Source organism: Mesocricetus auratus, unplaced genomic scaffold (assembly GCF_017639785.1).
Source record: "Mesocricetus auratus isolate SY011 unplaced genomic scaffold, BCM_Maur_2.0 Super-Scaffold_100009, whole genome shotgun sequence".
NCBI lineage: Eukaryota > Metazoa > Chordata > Mammalia > Rodentia > Cricetidae > Mesocricetus > Mesocricetus auratus.
The window spans coordinates 6756865-6776129 of NW_024429193.1; the positions used below are offsets into that span (position 1 = coordinate 6756865).

The 19265-nt window shown below is 42.9% G+C and overlaps 1 protein-coding gene across 5 annotated transcripts in view; it reads right to left on the bottom strand.

Annotated features, from left to right (window-relative positions):
• Window positions 1-19265, bottom strand: part of Zzz3 (zinc finger ZZ-type containing 3) — a 64439-nt gene that overhangs the window by 43179 nt on the left and 1995 nt on the right. For 4 of the 5 annotated variants that reach the window (XM_040751588.1, XM_040751586.1, XM_040751589.1 and 1 more), the window contains exon 2: window positions 1188-1313. The gene's annotated coding sequence lies outside the window, so the exon portion shown is untranslated. Of the gene's footprint in view, window positions 1-1187; window positions 1314-14734; window positions 15316-19265 lie in introns of those variants that run through there. The other variant, XM_040751587.1, reaches the window with a different exon arrangement.

A 19265-nucleotide genomic window follows, 5' to 3' on the forward strand; every position in this document is an offset into this window, starting at 1 on the left:
CTTTAAGATAGGGTTTCCAATAGCCCAGACTGACCTCAAACCTCCCTATGCTACTCAACCCCTACTCCCAAGGGCTGGGTTTACAGGTGCACAAATCATCTGCCTGCTGTTTCTTTTTTTTTTCTTTTTTTCTTTTGGTTTTTCGAGACAGGGTTTCTCTGTGGCTTTGGAGGCTGTCCTGGAACTCACTTTGTAGACCAGGCTGGCCTCGAACTCACAGAGATCTGCCTGCCTCTGCCTCCTGCTGTTTCTTTTGTTAGTTTCCAGACAGGGCCTTTCTATATTGCCCTGGTTGTCTGGACTCGGGATGTTGATTAGACCTCATTTTGCCTCCCAAATGCCAGGATTAAAGGCATACACTTCCATGTCCAGCACTGCTGCAATATTCCAAAGTAGATTAATTTTTTTACTTTTTGTCTTCAAACCTGCATACTCATTCTAATACCCTAAAGAATTGAATCTAGGGCTGGAGAGATGGCTCAGTTTTTCCAAAGGTCCTGAGTTCAATTCCCAGCAACCACATGGCTCACAACCATCTATAATTACAGTCCCACAAGATCCATGCCCTCCTCTGATGTGCAGACAGGAAACCCATGAACATAAAATAATAAAAGAATTGTACTCTTCTATACATCTTTACCCTTGAGATTCCTTAGTGTTTACATTCATAAAATATGAAGTAGGAAGAGATTACTTCAAAGAGAGGAGCAGAGGTGTGACCTACCAACTACAGACAGAACCTCTCCTTGCAAATTCTATAGTACACAAGTAGAAAAACTGCCATTTCCCCTGTTTGTTTACAGCTCTAAATCAACTTGAAGAAGAGGTGGTGCACAGGGAAAACATGATCCTACAAAAAGAAAGCCGACTTAAAAACCTAGCCTCCAAACTTCCCCAAGCTCCCCAGAAGTCCATCACAACACAGAGCAGGACACAGTCCACAGCGGTGGCCCCATGAGGACCCAAGGCTCCGTGCACTCTAAGATCCTAGGCACACTGCTGTCACTGCTCAGGAGGGCTCACTACAGAGCATCACTTGCAGTACTTGGCAAACAGTTTTTACAACAGAGCCTAGAGCCAAGTCCTGCTGGTTTTAGACAGGCTCCCATGGACACATTGAAGGCACATCAGCCAACACCTTCTAACTGCCTCCCATGGCCTTACAGAGCATGGCAGTCTTTTCTTACCTTTTGAGGTGTGCCGACTAGTACTTAATTCCCAAGCATCTGTATTATGTGTCATCACTGCTAATGTCCATATTACACTGAGACTTCAGGAATTATTTATACGGTTGTACTAGCACAACTTGTTATCTGTGAAGGGAAATCACAATATGGTCACTATGACTATATCACTGTTTACAGATTTGTAGGTAACAAAAATATTTCATGATAGATATAGCACACATCAAATTGCTAAGTGTCATAACTAATTCCTTCTATTTACCATGATACATACTATCAAAGCAAGATGGTTTGTTAACATTCTTACGTATCTGACATTGCACAGGATCATGTATTCACAATTTAAATTTGTGCAAAGCAGAGGCCCTTAGATTGAAGACGTATCTCATTTTTGAAGTTCACAATCCATCCGACATTAACAAGAAAGCACCTTTTGGTGTTTTAGGATACTTAGAACCTGACAGGGGCCAGCAAGATGAGTGAGCAGGTGAAAACATGAACACACACACTAAATGTGAGAAAAGAAGGACATGACAGGGCCAGGAAGATGGCACCACTGATAACATGCTTGCCGCACACACAGAGGATGCTAGGCCAGATTCCCCAGGGGATATGCCTAAACCTTGGGAGTCAAGAGCCAGAGATGGGCAGGTCTTGATGGCCTGCCAACCTAACAACCTGGTAAGGCTCCAGGTTCGGTGAGCGGCTCTATCTCAGTAAGGTTGGAAGCAAGTGAAGAAGACGTCTAATGCTGACTCGCAAAGCAAGTGAAGAAGACATCTAATGCTCCATCTAATGGAGGGGGATTGGATCATGAGTTCCTCTTAAATATAACTTGAAAACTCTTGATAGGGGCTGCACAGGCTCTATCTAGTTTGGGCATCATTCAGGACAATAGCATAGCACTTGTCTACCATGCATGAGGTCCTAGCTCTGATTTCATGCATCACACACAGACACAGAGCATACAGACACATGTGCACACATGGTCCTTTTATAGTATTCTTATCATAGCTTAATTATACACCAGAATAAACAGGAAAATATTCAAAATAAGGTGAAGCTGAGTTTGTGGTAGCTCCAGACTGTAACCCAACACTCAGTAGTCTAATTAGGCACAAGGATATATAGATCCTACCACCATGACACACTGACAGTCTGTCTCAAAACAACTAATTTACGGGGTTAAGGCTACAGTTCAATGATAGAGTATGGGCTTAGCATGTACAGGACCTTGAAGTCAAATCTCAGCACCCTCAAACTCAAAAACACCCTTGAAATACAGCTGTGCCAACATTTCTTAAAAGCAAAGTGCTTAGTCCAGGACTAAGCAGGGAGGCAGAGCAGGTGGATCTCTGAATTTGAAGCCAGCCTGGTCTACAGAGTGAGTTTCAGGATAGTCAGGGCTACACAGAGAAACTGTGCCTTGAAAAGCCAAATGAATGAACGATTAAGTTCCTTTAACGCAGTTGTTACTGATCACATACCCAAGATGCATCCCTGTGATCAGAGGATGGCAGAAAGAACGTACACTAAGTCACCAGGCTCAGCAGCAGGCTCACCTGCTGCTCTGCTGCTTAGGAGGCTGAACTTGAGTCCTGGTGAACACTGCACTTCCAAAGCAAAGTCCTGAATCATTTCAGTCACTACTGTATTTCCCTCTCCAGGGTGTGTGTGTGTGTGTGTGTGTGTGTGTGTGTGTGTGTGTGTGTGTGTGTGTGAGAGAGACCCATATGTGCCACTGTGTGTGTGTGTGTGAGAGAGAGACCCATATGTGCCACTGTGTGTATGTGTGTGTGTGTGTGTGTGTGTGTGTGAGAGAGACCCATATGTGCCACTGTGTGTGTGTGTGTGTGCGTGTGTGGCACCCATATGTGCCACTCTAAATTCCTACAATAGAGAAGTCAAAAGCTATACAGAAAAAGACATAGGTAACCATGTGTCTGTTTGGTGGGAAAAAATTGTTAGACCAGATATGGTGGCATACACCAGTAATGTAAAGGCAGGAGGATACGAAGTTTAAGGTCACCCTCAGCTATAGATATATAGATATACAGATATATAGGTAGCCAGCGCTACATGAGACCTAAAACAAAATAAAAAAATTAATACCAATGCAAGTAAGCCAAATCATTTCCTAAAAAGAAAAGCAATTCAGCTAATCCAATGTAATGCCCTTAGTTTATTCACATAGATTTCAAAGCCAGGCATTCCACAAAAAAAATAAAGCAGATAAAATATTTTGAATTACAACAACACTTTTCATTTGAATTCCTTTACTTCAGTAACAAGTTCTAGGCACTTGAAAAATAGCTATTTGTCTGTTAAATGCACAAAATAGCAACAAGCTATGTGAGCCCTGTTCTTAAGCCTTATTTTATTCGATCCTTGCTACAAAGCCTCGGTTGTTTTCCTGTACTAACAAATTCATGGGCTATTCAAACAAGCAACAGCAAATCTAAAAACCAATCTTCACTGCGAAGAATTCTCTTCTCTACTCCTTGCGACTGAACACTAGAACTACTGTGCTCACTGTATTATAGGACCTTAGTAGATTCATGACACACGAGAGTCCTTCAAAAGACTATAGCAACCTCCCTACCAAATGTCAGCTCTGGTCATAAAGCAAAGGGATAAACACTAATACTATTAAAAATAAACTGTAAAATCCAGGCTAACTTGAGTTTCAAGATACTGCAATATTCTGTGTTGGGACCCAGGGATCAAATAAAAGGTTATAGTATAGAGTCATTTTTAATACCCAATTCTCTACTCAGTCTAAGTAAAAATACTATGTGTTCTGTAGTATGATTTTTAAAGTCAACTGTAAAAAGCATTAGAATAATAGACAAGGATATAAACACTTCTCCTAGACATTCTTTCATAGTTACTTTCCACTTAAAAAAAGAAATTATTTGATATAAATAAAACAAGACCAAAAAAAAAAAAACCCTCTACTCTCCTGTTTCCTGGAGTATTCAAAGGCACAGGTTAAACTGGATGCCTGCCACAGGTCCAAAAATATGTCTCAGCAGAGGGGAACATCAGATTCAGAAGCAGACAGATGTTTCATTTTCTGTCCCTGGCAGTCACTTTGCCTACATTCCTTTCTTCATCTGTAAAATGTGGAATTACCACTTGCCTCCACCCCAGGGAACTATTGTTTAGTTCAGAGGAGACTACTCCTGTAGAATACTCTTGTGTATCTGCTTCTATTCCAAATCCAAACAGACTCAGCTGGTCTTGACAGTAGTATATAAGCTTCATTCTAGACTTCTTCACTTTACATCAGCTTCCTCTAAGGCCTTATGGTGTCAGTAAGCATCCAATTGAGTATGGGCTATAAACACACTTGACTACATCCACAGAAATTTTCACTGAAAAGGGGCAACAACAATCTTCATTTTATCAACTATTACATAGGGCATTCATACATACAACCATCCTTTAAAAAATTCTGCACTACATTCTTTCTCCTATATAGTTCCCAAATTGTTTCTCACTTTGTTGTACAGTCACCCATGATCATTTTCATATGCAGAAATTCTGGAATCACCTGGAAAATAGGACTGAACTGTCTGTGAAGGATTATCTCGTGTTAACTGAAGTGAGAAGACTTGTCTACAGCGGATTGGGCCACATCCCAGGCTGGAGACCCTAGGCTGTATAAGCAGAGAAAACATGCCATGCAATGGCATCTATGTGTTCATTGATTTCTCTGCACGACTGGGGACATGCCACTACCTGTCTTAGCCCCTGATGCCTTAACTTGCTGTACCATGATGGATTTTAACCTAGAATTGTGACCTAAAATAAACCCCTTTAACCCTGAAGATGTGTCTTTTAACACAGCAACAGAAAAAGAAATTAAGTCAACTACTTTAAATTTTGTCCCTTTAAATGCAGTTTACCAAAAAGGAAAAGAAGAAAAAAAAAAAAACAGCACAAAATACACATTTGACTATTTCACTCTCCTAAAACACTGTGTGTGTGTGTGTGTGTGTGTGTGTGTGTGTGTGTGTGTGTGTGTGACCGCCCCAGACAGTGTTTCTTCTCTGTGTAACAGTCCTGGCTGGCCTGGGCCTCACAGAGATCCGCATGCCTCTGCCTCCCAAGTGCCAGGATAAAGCATATGCCACCACCATGTGGCCAAACGTTTTATATAATTATAATTATGTGTACTTATGTAGGAATATGAAGTGTGAGAGCCCTCTAAAGCTGGAGGTAGGGAGGATTTAACTTCTGAGCCATCTCTGTAGCCCGCCTCTAGTTGTTCTACCCGAAACAACTAAGAACATTACAGGACAGTGATGAGTGAACACACAATGATGCCTACGACGGCCACGGCGCACTGCTTGCTGAGGCCCTGCGCTGCAGAGCAGTCAGTGGCAAGCGCCATAGCTTTCCAGAGTAAGATCATCAACAGGAGTCCACAGATAGAGCACCAGAGCAGAGAGCAGCACAGAACGGGAGCTCGCCCACAGAAACCCTACAAAGGCTTTCTTCCACCTTGAGCTGAGGATGGCGCTAGACAGAACCTCCATGAGGAAGGCCCTCGCCTATTAACTTCATGAGGAAGGCCCTCGCCTATTAACTGTGCTTCTTGGGGCACAGGAAGCACACTGACACCTTCCTGAGAAACATCAAAAGCTAGACAGGGAGAGCATGTGACTGACTGGTAACATCTGTGCATTAAGTCCAGACTCTTCTGAGCTCTACTCCACACTTTTCACGAAAGTGAAAGACCCAACCTATGACCTTTACTCCACATCTGGACCACAAACAGAAGTACTCATCTCCCATCCTTTTGCTTGTGGCAGAAAATGGAACACATCAAACATCAGCTGACTAACTTCAACTGCTAAGAAAAAACAAAACATCCAAGTTGGACAAGAAGTGAAAGACAATATTCTCAGCTTGTAATACTTCAATCTTATTTTTAAGCTTCTGGGAGTCTTATTCTTTTCATCTGTGAAATAAAGATTAACTTTTTAAACACACTTGTAAAAGACATTAAAAAATGAACAAATTACATCATGAATATTACTGGTCACTCTTGAATCCATCTTGTTCCCTTCCATTCTACTCCCTAAAGGTAACCATTAATTAGACATTCAACATCCAATTGCTTTTCATCATTTTTAAATCTTACATAAGATTATGTATCACAAATATTCAAGACCTATGTGTTTTAATAGGGATACAAACTACCTGACCTTTCCAGCCCAAGCCTCCCCAGTTATTAACTGTCAGTAGTTTCTTTTGCTGTAATAAAAATATTCTGGCAAAACTAATTCAGGGGAGATAAACAAACTCACGGGAGTCCATTCTAGTGGGGGAAGCCAGGGCAGCAGGAACCTGAAATAGCTGGTCAGACCCAGTCAGGAGCAGAGAGCATGAAACAGAGACGCTTGCTTCTGTCGACTCCATTTCTCCAGTCCCACAGTTCGGGATCCCCTACCTAGGGACCAGAGACGACTCACTCTGAGGAGATTTTCTTACCTCAATCCACAGTTAGGACAATCCCTGACAGTCAATCAAGACTACCCTTTATAGAGACGCACTCTCCTAGGTGACTCTACATTTGTGCCAAATTGAAAATTAAAACTAACCACCTCTCTAAATCTGGATTACACAACAAAACCAGAGGTCTTCAAGCACACCTAAGTGTCAGAATCATCTAATGAAATACAGAGAGAACAAGAGGTTTGTGGCCCCAGAAATATGGAATTTAATTGTAAGATATTTTTGTAATTTTTATATGAAGTACAGGTGTATATAAAGAAAAGCCCACAAAGCCAAGTATGGCAGCACATGTCCATAGTCCCAGCACTCAGGAGTCTGAGACATGAGAAGAAGAGATCATGGCCAGTCCAGGTTATCTAATGAGATCTTAGAAGTTGTCTGGAGTAGTAAAACCGTATGTACAGAAGCCCTGAAATGAAGTAAGCCATTGAAGAATGATGCCATTTAAGACTGAAACCCATAGGGCAAAGAGTAAACTATCATGAAATAAACTTTCAGTACACCAGACACCAAACCAGAAAGAGCTTTGTAGGCGATGGTGGAGATTTACTCTGTATTTGACACGTCTCTGTATGTCTCAAATGTTAATTTAGAGGTCTGTTTATTCTCTTTCAGAATTATCAAGAAGACAATCTACTAAAAACTTTTCAAATATTATACTGGCTGCTGTATGAATGAATTCAGACTCATGCCTAATAGGAAAACAATAATACATTAATACAGCACAATGTAATACACAGTTGAAGGAATAACAAGTTTTAAGTAGACTATGTCATAATTCAATTTTGTCACTTACATCTATTCAACAAAACAAATTAACCAGGACAACTACGTTTTCAGTGGAGCTTTCACAAAGCTTGTAACTGCATGTAAGCAAACAAGATATACATTACCAGATAGTTCTGGTAGATATTATGCATGTTGTCATTAAATCATAAACTGAATTAAAATGTGTTGTTCTGGCCTGAAATGGTCTCTCTACAAATAACAACAGCAACAATAAATAAGACAAGAAATGACTCAAGAATAACAGCATTCCACCGAGGTTCCCTCTGAAGAATCAACACTTCAACTGCAATCGTGCAGAGTTAAGGACTTGGGATTTCCTGAGTAAGACAGAAGCCACTGGAAAACCTCTGATCATGAGAACAGTAACATAATTCAGTATTTTAATCATTCAGACTGTGGTCTGGAAAACAAACTGTACACACCAAAAGAGTAGAAAAAATAAAAGATGGCTTAGAAAGTCACTACTGCCACAGAAGCAATGGCCAGAAGCAGTAGGAGAGGCTAAGAAATTATCCACGTCAATTTAGATTTCAAAGGCAAGCCTAACAGAACCCACTAATGTGCTGGAGAGCTAATCCAAGACTGTAAACTCACTCTCCTACCTGGGCAGTGCTCTTTCAGGGCTACTCTCCCAACTACACCGTGACTCATCTGCTAGGCTCCTCCAAGTCCACATGACAGCTTTACATTTCCCTCCTGAGCCTCAGGTCCATATAGCAAAGTACATTGCCTTCCAGTCACAACAAACTCCAAGAACCACCTTCCTTTCAGTTCTAGAACTGTCCTGGTCCTTCCCTCATATGTATGTGAATGCCTGCATTGCAAAACAACATCTACTCCAAACTAGCACTAGTGACCATGTGCTGAAGACTGTGCATGTGTAGGTGTAACAGCCACATCTTCTTCCACCACATGGGTCCAGGGACGGAACGACAATGGCAGCTTCGAAGCAGGTGCCTTCTCCAGCTAACCCATTCTGCCAATCCAAAGTACCACTGGTAACCCCATACACACCCAATTACTCAAGCCAACTTCATCCTTGTTGGGCAACACGCACGGCAGTGTGCTGTCTGCCACACGGTGAGAGACCTGCTGCTCTGGTCTGGGACAGGGTCTCCCTAGTAACCCAGGCTGACCTCAGACTCACTTCTTTCCTTGTCTCCTCAATGGCAGGTAGGGTTACACGTGTTTCATCCTGCCCAGCTTCTGAAAAAAATAATTACTGACCCCCATACACAAACTGTAGCGCCCGCCTCACCCCCACAATTATTTTTAAACATCTTTATTATACATGCACATTCTATACCTCATTTAGAATTCATCACAATTACTGTTAGAATTCTTAGTTTACTGCTGAGTCACAATGAGAGGTTAACTCCACCAAGGTTCAACATCAATTAGCAAGTAACCCAAAACAGAATGGGTTTAATGTTGGGGAACTGGAGACTTCAAAGTTCAGTCTCTCAAATACCAGCTAAACAGGCCACCACTTTCCCGTGGGTTCCCTTCCCCAGATGACTTCCTAACCTTTAACTACACCCATATTACTTTCTCCAGCAAGTTTTCTCCCTTACCATGGTGCTGCTTTCTCTAAGCTCAGAATTCTTCTAGAAAGTTCTATGAAAGGTGACACGGGCCTCTCAGTACTCAAATGTCCCCGTACCAATCAACAAATGAACTGTAACAGCTTAACATGTTAGAAAGGAGCTGGGTTGCATGCAACACTGACTCTATCTAGGCTTTGACACTTTATTTCTCAGCCTCCAGAACTGGGAGCAAAGTGTCTTTTGTTTTAATCCCCCATGCTATGGTTTTGTTTTAGCCTCCTGACTCCAATAAAGATGGTAGTTAATGAAATAGTGTTAAATTCCTGCCAACCTTTAGTCAAGACATCCATTAACCTATCAACACGTACTCTTATTTTATGTGGATCTCTATTTAAAGATAACGTATGCTGTTGACTCATTCATTAACACTTAACACACAGCCAATAGCCATATAACTCATAATTGAATAAAGCTCACCTAACAGATGATTTTCATCATAATCTCCTTGTGTTTACCAACACAAGTGTAAGTGTGCAGGGCAGGACATTGAATGTAGGGCCCCACTCACAGAGATACACCTTCAGTCACTGTAAAACTCACAGAAACTGACATCAGTCATGGCACAGAAACCCCAAGTAAATATTCAAAGCTTTCTATAAGGAGCCTTTAGTCGGGTGGTGGTGGTGCACACCTTTAATCCCAGCACTCGGGAGGCAGAGGTAGGCGGATCTCTGTGAGTTCGAGGCCAGCCTGGTCTACAGAGTTCCAGGACAGCCTCCAAAACAATACAGAGAAACCCTGCTTCGAAAAACCGAAAATAAATAAATAAATAAATAAATAAATAAATGAATAGAAGGAACCTTTAAAGGTTGTTTAGGGCTGTAGTAAACCACTATTTTCTGACAGTTGCTCGGTGACAGGGAAACAGAGGGCACTGCCCAATGCCATTTGATTTAAAAAGCAAAATGGCTTGGAATTATCATATGAATAAGTTACAAAAGGTCTTGGATCTAGTAGACAATCAGGAGGGGTGGAGAAGGTTCCATCAGTAAAGGGCTTGCTAAGCAGACATGAGGATGTAAATTCATTCTAGTGCCCACACAGAAGGTAAGCATGCTGTCACATGCCTGTAAGCCCAGCACTAAAGAGGCAGAGACAGGAGGCTTCCTGGCCAGCCAATATAGTTTAAGAGGTAAGCTGTAGGTCCAGAGAAGAGCCAGTCTCACAAATCGTAGTAAGTTCGGTAGAGAGTGATTCTGGAAGACAACTGATGCTAGCCTCTGTCTTCTGTGCACACTGTACACACACAGAACAGGCACTCAAGACTGTCAGTTTCTTTTGTCTACTGCAGACGTTTCTTAAACCACAAGGCATTCTGTTTCATGTTTTGATCAGTTTAAATAACTAACAGCCATTTTAAACCGTGAAACCAAGTGTAGCAGCAGGTATGAAGAGGTAGAACACCCGCATACACACCACTGCAGCGGCTACAACAGAAAGAAACATCAGTAGAGACAACCCGAACCTTGCCACAAGCCAAGCTCACAAACACAGATTACAGATCAACAAAGTTAATGACTCACGCTCTCCAAAAATGTCAGGACTAAAAATCCCAAGGGTAGCTGGGCAGTGGTGGTGCATACCTTTAATCCCAGCACTCAGGACACAGGTGAGTTCGAGGCCAGCCTGGTCTACACAATGAGTTCCAGGACAGGCTCCAAAGCCAGAGAAACCCTGTCTTGAAAAAAAAAAAAGAAAAAAAGAAACGAAAACCAGTGGGTAAGGCTAGGCATGGTGGTGCACACCTTTAATCCCAGCACTTCTAAAGCAGGAGTTTGAGGCTAGCCTGATCTACACAGAGCCAGGATAGCTGGGGCTACATAGAGAGACCCTATCTCAAACACAGACCCTGTAGGTATGTGTATGAGTCCAGATGCCTGAAGAGGTCACAGGCATCAAAGCCCCTGAAGTTAGAGTTGCAGACAGTTGTGAACACCTGACATCAGTGCTGGAAACTGACCTTGGATCCTCCGTAAGATCAGTAGACACTCTTAACCATTAAGCCCTCACTCCAGTCCCTTGATTGTATTTGTCTTAATGGGACTTAAAAAAAAACCATATTGCGTAGGGAAAACAGCTAGCAGTCCCCGGAATCTAATCTGCTCTATGGAAACAATTGTCCCTATCAGGCCTCCTCTCCTCTCCACACTCAATCGTTCTTTTGACACATCAATATCCTCCCTTAAAAAAACAAAGTAACAGAGGCAAAAACCACTATTTCAACTTCTTAATTCTATGTGTGTCTATGATGTCATGCAGCCTGATGCTGGTACTGTAAACTAAACTGGGGTCCAGCTCTCCCAAGCTCACCTTCCCTAAAACACCTTTCACACTGCAAACGTTCAACAGCCAACATGGAATCCTATTGGGTCAGCCTAGCACTTCATTTGTTTGGGTAGGGAAGTAGTGTTTTGTGGTTTTGCCTGCAACTTCTTATGCAGATGAGATCCACCTGCCTCTGCTTCCCAAGTGTTGGGACCAAAGGTGTGCAGCGCCACCACACCCAAGGAAATTATAATTTTAGATTACTCGCTCGCTTCTCAAATCTCAATAGCAATCTGTTGACATTTCAGTAACACCGTATTGTCAAGGGCTCTCTATCAGTACTGACAGCTTATACTAGTCATGGCCATTGTCTATCACTTTTCTGAGTTTTCTTAAACCTACTTTTCTGAGAACTCCAACACTTCAGTTAACAGCTGTGAGCCATGGAAGAACATAGGCTTTGGAGTCACACAAGTTACTCCACTTTGTGACAAACCCTGACCTCCCATTTCTTCATTAGTAAGAAGAGCCAGCAAGACCCTTTAGAGATTCTGACTGGAATGCACCAGGTTTATTTATAAGGAAAATACAGAGTAGAGGTAAAAGAACTCATTAAACTTACTGAGCTAATAACGGTTAGTCATAATTTAAAGTCATGTTTCATGCGCATGTTCTTTCTATTATACCATCCCAAACCATGACTACAAAAAGGGGCCACCGGCCCACAGACAGGTGCTCAATAATGGCAAATTTCAAGTCTCTCATTGCTCTTCTTCAGTGGTCAGAACCCATGCTATACCGCAATTCTTATAAACTCTTTCATAAAGCTTTATTTGGGGCTGGAGAGATGTCTCAGCAGTATAACCCACATGGCAGCTTACAGCCCTCTGTTACATCAGCCCTAGGGGATCTGATGTCCTCTTCCAGTCTCTGCAGGTGTTACATGCACAAGCTACACACAGACATACATGCAGGCAAACACACAAACACACGTGTAAAGGTTAAACATAAGTTCCAGGCCAGCCTGGTCTACAGAGTGAGTTCCAGGACAGCCTCCAAAATAATACAGAGAAACCCTGTCTCGAAAAACCAAAGGAAAAAAAAGAAAAAAAAGAAAAGCTTTATTTATTTTGTATGAGTGTTTTTGCCTAGTGCCTGCAGAGTTCAGAAGAGGGTGCCAGGTCCCCTGAAAATGTAGCGCCAAGTGGTTGTGAACCACCATATAGATGATGGGAACAGAACCCAGGCCCTCTGCAAGAGCAACAGCTCTCAACCTCAGAGCTATTTCTCAATCCCAATTCTTTTTAACTTTTAAATTACCAGCAAAAATAAAAACTTAGCAAATGCTGTTAATTCTTATTAGTAATGTATTGTTATTTAATCCACAAACTAACATCTCAAAATTATGCCAAACATACTCTTCAAATTCTTCAGTGTCAAGGAGCCTCCTGCACTGCAGCAGGACAGAAGATGGGAATCATGGGGACAATGGCAAGAACAGGGTCCAGTCACTAACATTCGCTACAGAGGCTGCCAGCACATCTTTCAAATACAGACATTTTATGCTGATGTAGCAACGGCCTAAGCTTGAGGCCTCAACATCCAGGACCTTGGGCAAGGCCTCACTCCTTTCCCCAGACCGGGCTAGATAATCTAAAGAACAGTTTACAACAGGGTCTAGAGACAGAGATCTCACCAGTTAAGAGTACCAGCTGCTCTTCCAAAGACCTAGGTTCAATTCCTAGCACCAACATGACACCTCATAACTCTAGCTTCAGGGGATCTGACCCCTCTTTGGCCTCCAAAATAAAGTAATTTTTTCTTAAAAAAAAAAAACTTAACCGCAAAGATATTCTATTTTCTTGTAACCCCATGGACTAGACTTGTACTTTATCAATCATAATCCTATTAGGTAAAATCTACAAAAACCAGCAACTCCTCTTGAAGAAGCCCACCCCACACCCATGTGCGCCCTCCGCTCCAGTAGGCCTTCCGGCCTGTCTCTCATGCGGAGGCAAGTATTAAACCATCTCTAATAAAATTCACAACTCTGCTTCATTAGCTGGCTAGTCCTGAAATTCTTCAGGGTCAAAGCCACAAATCCTAGTTCAACAAGAGTCAAGCAAGACCCCTGAAATTCTGGGAGAGTCCCTCAGGCTGCTGAGGGAACCATGTGGGAACTGTTTCTGCCTCTCTACCTCAGAGCACTGACAGCAGAGCCATAAAAACTCAGGAGTCACAAGTGTAGAGTCAGGCGTGGCATGGGTTGGTGGCACGGCTGTCATCTCAGCGAGGCACATGGGAGGCTGACGATGATGACAAGCTTGAGGCCAGTCTTGGTGCCTAGAGGGACCTTGTCTCAAAAAGCAAAACAAAGCCTGTGCAAGCAAGCAGGACGGTGCTTCGGGGTACCACAGTCAGTAGGCAGGGCAGAGAGTTTCTGTTCAGGAACATCTGGGACTATATCATGAAATTCCATCCTAAAAACAAAACCAAGTAAGACAAAGCAACCTTTAAAGTGATTTATGAAGCATAGCGAATTTTGAGAAGCTGTGCCTTACAGTTACAAATTAATCAAAAGCTTCTTAGTCGCAGTCAGCTAACAGAAAGAAAGGTATGCAGGTATCTAAGGTCCAGCAGGAAAACTCTGTGACTAGTTCACCAACACTAGCCCTTGTGGCCCACACGTGATAGTACATATATGGAACCCAACGCCTGAGAGGTGGGAGCAGGAGGGTCTGAAGGAGTTCAGAGTCACCCTCAGAGACACCATGAGTGTGAGGCTGGCCTGGAAAGATGGGCCTCCCCTGCGCTGACTAGAAGACTATTGCTCAAGGAAAGGATTTCATCACTAGCAACACAGAAACACACACACTTAGTGAGACTGAAAGACAACTGTCTAACACGCACATGTCGCTCTGTCCTCTGTTATCCATAACATAATGTTCTCCTAAACGTTCCTTCAAAACCAGACAGAGATGGAGAGAGCTCAGCGGCTAAGTAAGAGTGCATAAATTATGTGCGAAAACACAGGAATGAATCTTGCATAATGACCTTAAAATTAAGAAAGTAAAGTGGTAGAAAAATACAGAGAATAGTTTCTGCTAAGAAAGTTGCACTTACATCAGAAGGCAGCCTGAAAGAGACGAACTTGGTAAGGGTCTCCCATGATCCACATTTGCATAGTAGCTCACAAGGTGACTTTATAATCTGCACACTACCATGTACATAAATATCTCTGAATGCGTAACAGCTTTAATTTAAATTAGGAGTTTTTCTTGGTGGAATCTCTCAATAGTCTTTTATAATAACTGAAGACTCACAAGCAACCCCGCCCCCCCAAACTGGCACAGGAATCACTACCTGAGGAATTCCAAGAATGCAAAGCGAGCCACTGCTGGGCAGGAATGCTGGACTCCAGTCTCCAGAGCAAAATGAAGTTGGGGCGTGGCTGAAGCACTGCACTGATGTAAGGCAGCCCATGACAGACACCGAAGACGCTGTTTACTTCAGCTACATTAAAACAAACATGTCCACCAGCCCAAACGTAGGCAGCTTGTCTTTGCCACCCCCCCTGCTTCCTGAAAACTTGACCGCAGGGAGAAAAACATCCAAGTCAGTGTGGAGATGCCCATCTCAGGCTACAAACTGTGTGACGACTAGGCGAAAGAGCTCAGTGCTGAGCACAAGCAGCCAAACACAATGAAGCACACATTGTTTGCTGGGGAGTAAACAAGACACTGTGGTCCTGGACATCAAAATTACAGTCTCGCCGGGAGAAGGAAAGGATGACTAATAGCCAGGGGGAAGGGTGCAAGAGTTTCTGGGGTTTCAAACCCTGCTTCTTTCTCAGTGAGAACTGCCAGCATGCCCAGTCTGTCCAAAGTCACCCAGCTGAGCACGTGTGAAAACGTTCAATGTGCATCACACTAAAATGGCCTTTACAAAAAGACAGGGCAGGGAAAAAACAAAATGTCTTCCCAAGGAAAGAAACTCACTGTAAAGACACCACAGAAGCTTATACTTAGTGCAAATAGTTCAGCTAAGAACTTGAGGTGTGTGGCAGAGCGCTTGCCTAGCACGTGCGAGGCTGGGCAGTGGGGAGGCGCAGGTCTGGAGGAGGGTAGGCAGTACAGAAGACTGTTACAGCCTCGTGTGAGGCACAGGCTCATAACCCAACCTCTGGGAGGTGGAGGCAGGAGGTTCAAAACAACCTACAGCCAACCTTAACCTCTGTGGTAAGTTTGAGGCCAGCCTGGGGTACATGACCCTGGAAAGAGAGGGAGAGAGGAAAGGCCCGAGGGACAGTGCACTTGTGGGATTTGGAGGTGAAAAAAGAAATAAAGGAAGGACATTACTACTCCTAGGTGTGCTAAAGCAAAAGTTCATTACAGATAAAAGGCAAAAGTCACTCACAGGCAGGGACATCGAGGAGAGTTCAGGGTCAGCATGTCCGTGAGCCAGGCCAAGCAAGGCGGTGGGGTGTCAGGACACCGAGAGGACCAAGGGTAGACAAAGGACCAGAGACTTATAGAAGGGAAGGACGGGCAGCCCACTCCTTGGGTTAGAGAAATTCAGGGTAGGGGTAGCGTATGCCAGCCAGAGTCTGCACAGGTAGGGACCGTGGGGTGCTGAAGGACCTGGTGGGGCAGGTGTGCTCTGGCATGTTAAATAGCACCCCACCTAGCCATCTGTCCCGGGTTCCTGAGGTATTCACAAAGTCCTCAAAGAGATGTCAGCAAGGTAGTTTCCCAAAACTCAATCTTTCCCAAGAAAGCAATCTTGACAAGCAATATATCCACACAAACCCAAAGCATTATTTCACTTCTTTTATGAGGAACATACACTTGATTTTTTTTTTGTCTGTTTGTTTCTAGACAGGGTTTCTATGTGCAGCCCTGGCTGTCCTGGAACTGGCTCAGTAGGCCAGGCTGGCCTTGAACTCTCAGAGATCCGCCTGCCTCTGCATACGTCATACTGCTTGGCACATAAATTAGTTGAACGGTACAGAACTAACGTGTACAAGGCCCAAAGTCTGACCTTCAGCACTAAGGGACGAGGAAGGGAAAAGGAAAGCACAAGAGGTCTATCTCCTTGAACTTCCAGGCAGCTAAAAGACAACTAGCTGGACATCAAGAATGCACATCAGACAAAAAGCACCTGCCATCGACAGCCCGAATTCACTCTGAACCAAATGGCAGCTGTCCTCTAACTTCCGCACACAAGGCTCCTCTCCCATGAAACGATGTGCCAGACACTTGGGTCACCAATGGTTTAAGGCCCACAATCTGTGCTATACTACAAATGACTGAGCTCACTATTGCTCAATAGCCATTACATGAAGGACTCTTAACATGTAAGAACACTAATTTCAAACAATAAAAGACACAGGACTACTCAGAGAAACCCAAAATAATATAGAAGATACACGTGGGACCCACCAGCAGACCATCACCGTTCACTGGAGGAAAAAGGGCTCGGGGCCTTCCTCAGAAGACTTGGGGAGGAAGAGGAAGAGGCTGGGAGCAGAGCTAAGCAGTGGGATACTCATCCAGCACGTGTGAAGTCCTAGACTCAGTTCCCAGCACTACAGAAAGGGGAGGAGGAATAAATGACTAGCTTGACCTGTCAGGCAACAATACTGTCCTCAGGGCAAGTTACGGAACTCACCTATCTGACAAGATAGAAATTATTATACAACACTACATGAAGAATGACTACTTGAGGAGAAAGCAGAAAGGTAAAGTGCCTTCCCATCAAACAAAAATGCCAAGTCCAGACACACCTTCTGGACTTTGCAATGCTGACTGATACACACACATGCTTCTTTTCTAGTATGACAGTGGTTACCAGAGTACTAATTACAGAAAATTATACCAAAAACGTATCACAATTATACTCAGTGCTGCCAAACATATAATATCCAACTGTAACTTACAGTCTAGTGCCTAACTCCATTGTTACTTGAAATCAGTTTTCTTTTTAAAGCCCCCGCAATGCGTTTTCACTGATGACTTCTGGACATTACTTTACTACAACCCACACGAACAACAGTTCTATGTAAAATACTTTTCTCCTCTTCCTTAAACTTTCTCAACTGCAAAATAAATCACCTGTAAGACTGGTAATTTACAAAATTCACCACCAAAAGGTTTGTACGACAACAGTTGCAACCGACTTATTCTTCTTACTTATTAAGGGTTTTTTGAGGAAGGGTTTCTCTGTATGGCCCTGGCTGTCTTAGAACTCACTGTTGACCAGGATAACCTCAAATGCAGAGATTCACCTCGAAGTCTCCCAAATCCTGGGACTAAACATGCACATCACCCTAGGATGCCCCACCACTGAAGGAGATTTCTTATTCTCCAACCCACACACACCCACAGGATAGACCACTCCTTATTATGCTAAATTTAGGAGGATAGCTTTGCAAAAGCCATGGTACAAGTGTGAATTTCAAAGGCATTGCTGCCTTCTCTTTTTTCCTCTAGGTATTTCAAGAATGGGGGTTCTACTCTGTCACCCAAAATGGCCTCAAAATCACTGTGTCCAAGCTGGTGTCAAACTCAGTGATCCCATCTTCCTCACCCTCTTGAGTGCTGGGATCACAAGCATGAGCTACCACATCCAGATCAAGTCGACCTAACTAAATACTTCAGAAAATTTCAATTAAATATCCACTTTATCTACTGGTCTTTATTACAAATGATACCTAGTATAATTTGAAGGTGAATTGAAGAACTGTCAATGAAACATTTAGGATCTGGGACTAGTACTACAACCTGCATTCACAACCCTTTGAAGGCAGGCGCAGAGGTGGAAATATTGCCATGAGTTCAAAGCCACATAACTGCCAAGCTAGCTACACACTGAGAACCTTTCCCTAGGTAAACAAACAACTCCACCCCCCCCAAAAGGAAGAATGTGTCAATTCCCGCTCCCCCCCTCTATTCAGAGCCTGCCCATGGCTGGGTTCTGGCTACTGCCTATCTCCATGCCTCCCTTTCTCAACCTCTACAGTCCCACGTCAGTCAACTACATAACTCAACAGGTCTATTCCTCAGCACGCCAACCTGCACTAGACTGACTTTAAGAACCAAATAAGAACACCACTTGAGTTGTGTACGATTATTTTTTATTGTAACCGGTTTGATAAACGTAGAATTTATCTTTAGTAATGGATGCCTGCTGTCTCAGAATTCCAGAGACTAGGGCAAGAGGTTCTTAAATTCCAGTAAAGCCTGAGCTGTTACCTATTTTTTTTAAATTTACAATAGAACTCTACTGCTGCTAAGTTTTTTCAGAACAATAATGACAAAACAACAGATACTTAGCATCTTTTAGTTTAAGTAGATGTTAGTATCAACTACTGAGGTCTCTCATTCTAGTGAGTTCCCTAAATTGCAGGGTCAGAACTGTTTACTCTGGGGGCTTCAAGAGACAGCTAGCAGTTAAGAGCACTTACGCTCTCCCAGAAACCTTCATGGTGGCTCACAACCACCTCTAACTTCAGGGGCTGTGACACCCTCTTCTGACGTTCTCAGCCTTCTTCATACACATACAAAGAGGTACATACACTTAAAATACACATTTTTCTACAAGAACTATTACTTTAATTGAGCTAGTAAACTTAAACTTCTAGAAAACCCTAATGCACTGACTTGTTTTTAGTTTAGAATACATATAATTATCTCAACTGATAATTTCCTTAAATCTTTGTTTTACAAAGACTTGTGTAACGCTACCAGCACACTAGAACATCTCTACTACAAAAAGTAGTCCTATTATTGGAGAAATGTTCAGGCCATACCACCTAATATCCAAACTTAAGAAAGAGTACACTAAATACTTTTATGTGGTAGTTTGCTGTTTGTTAATGCTGTGGGCCCGGTGG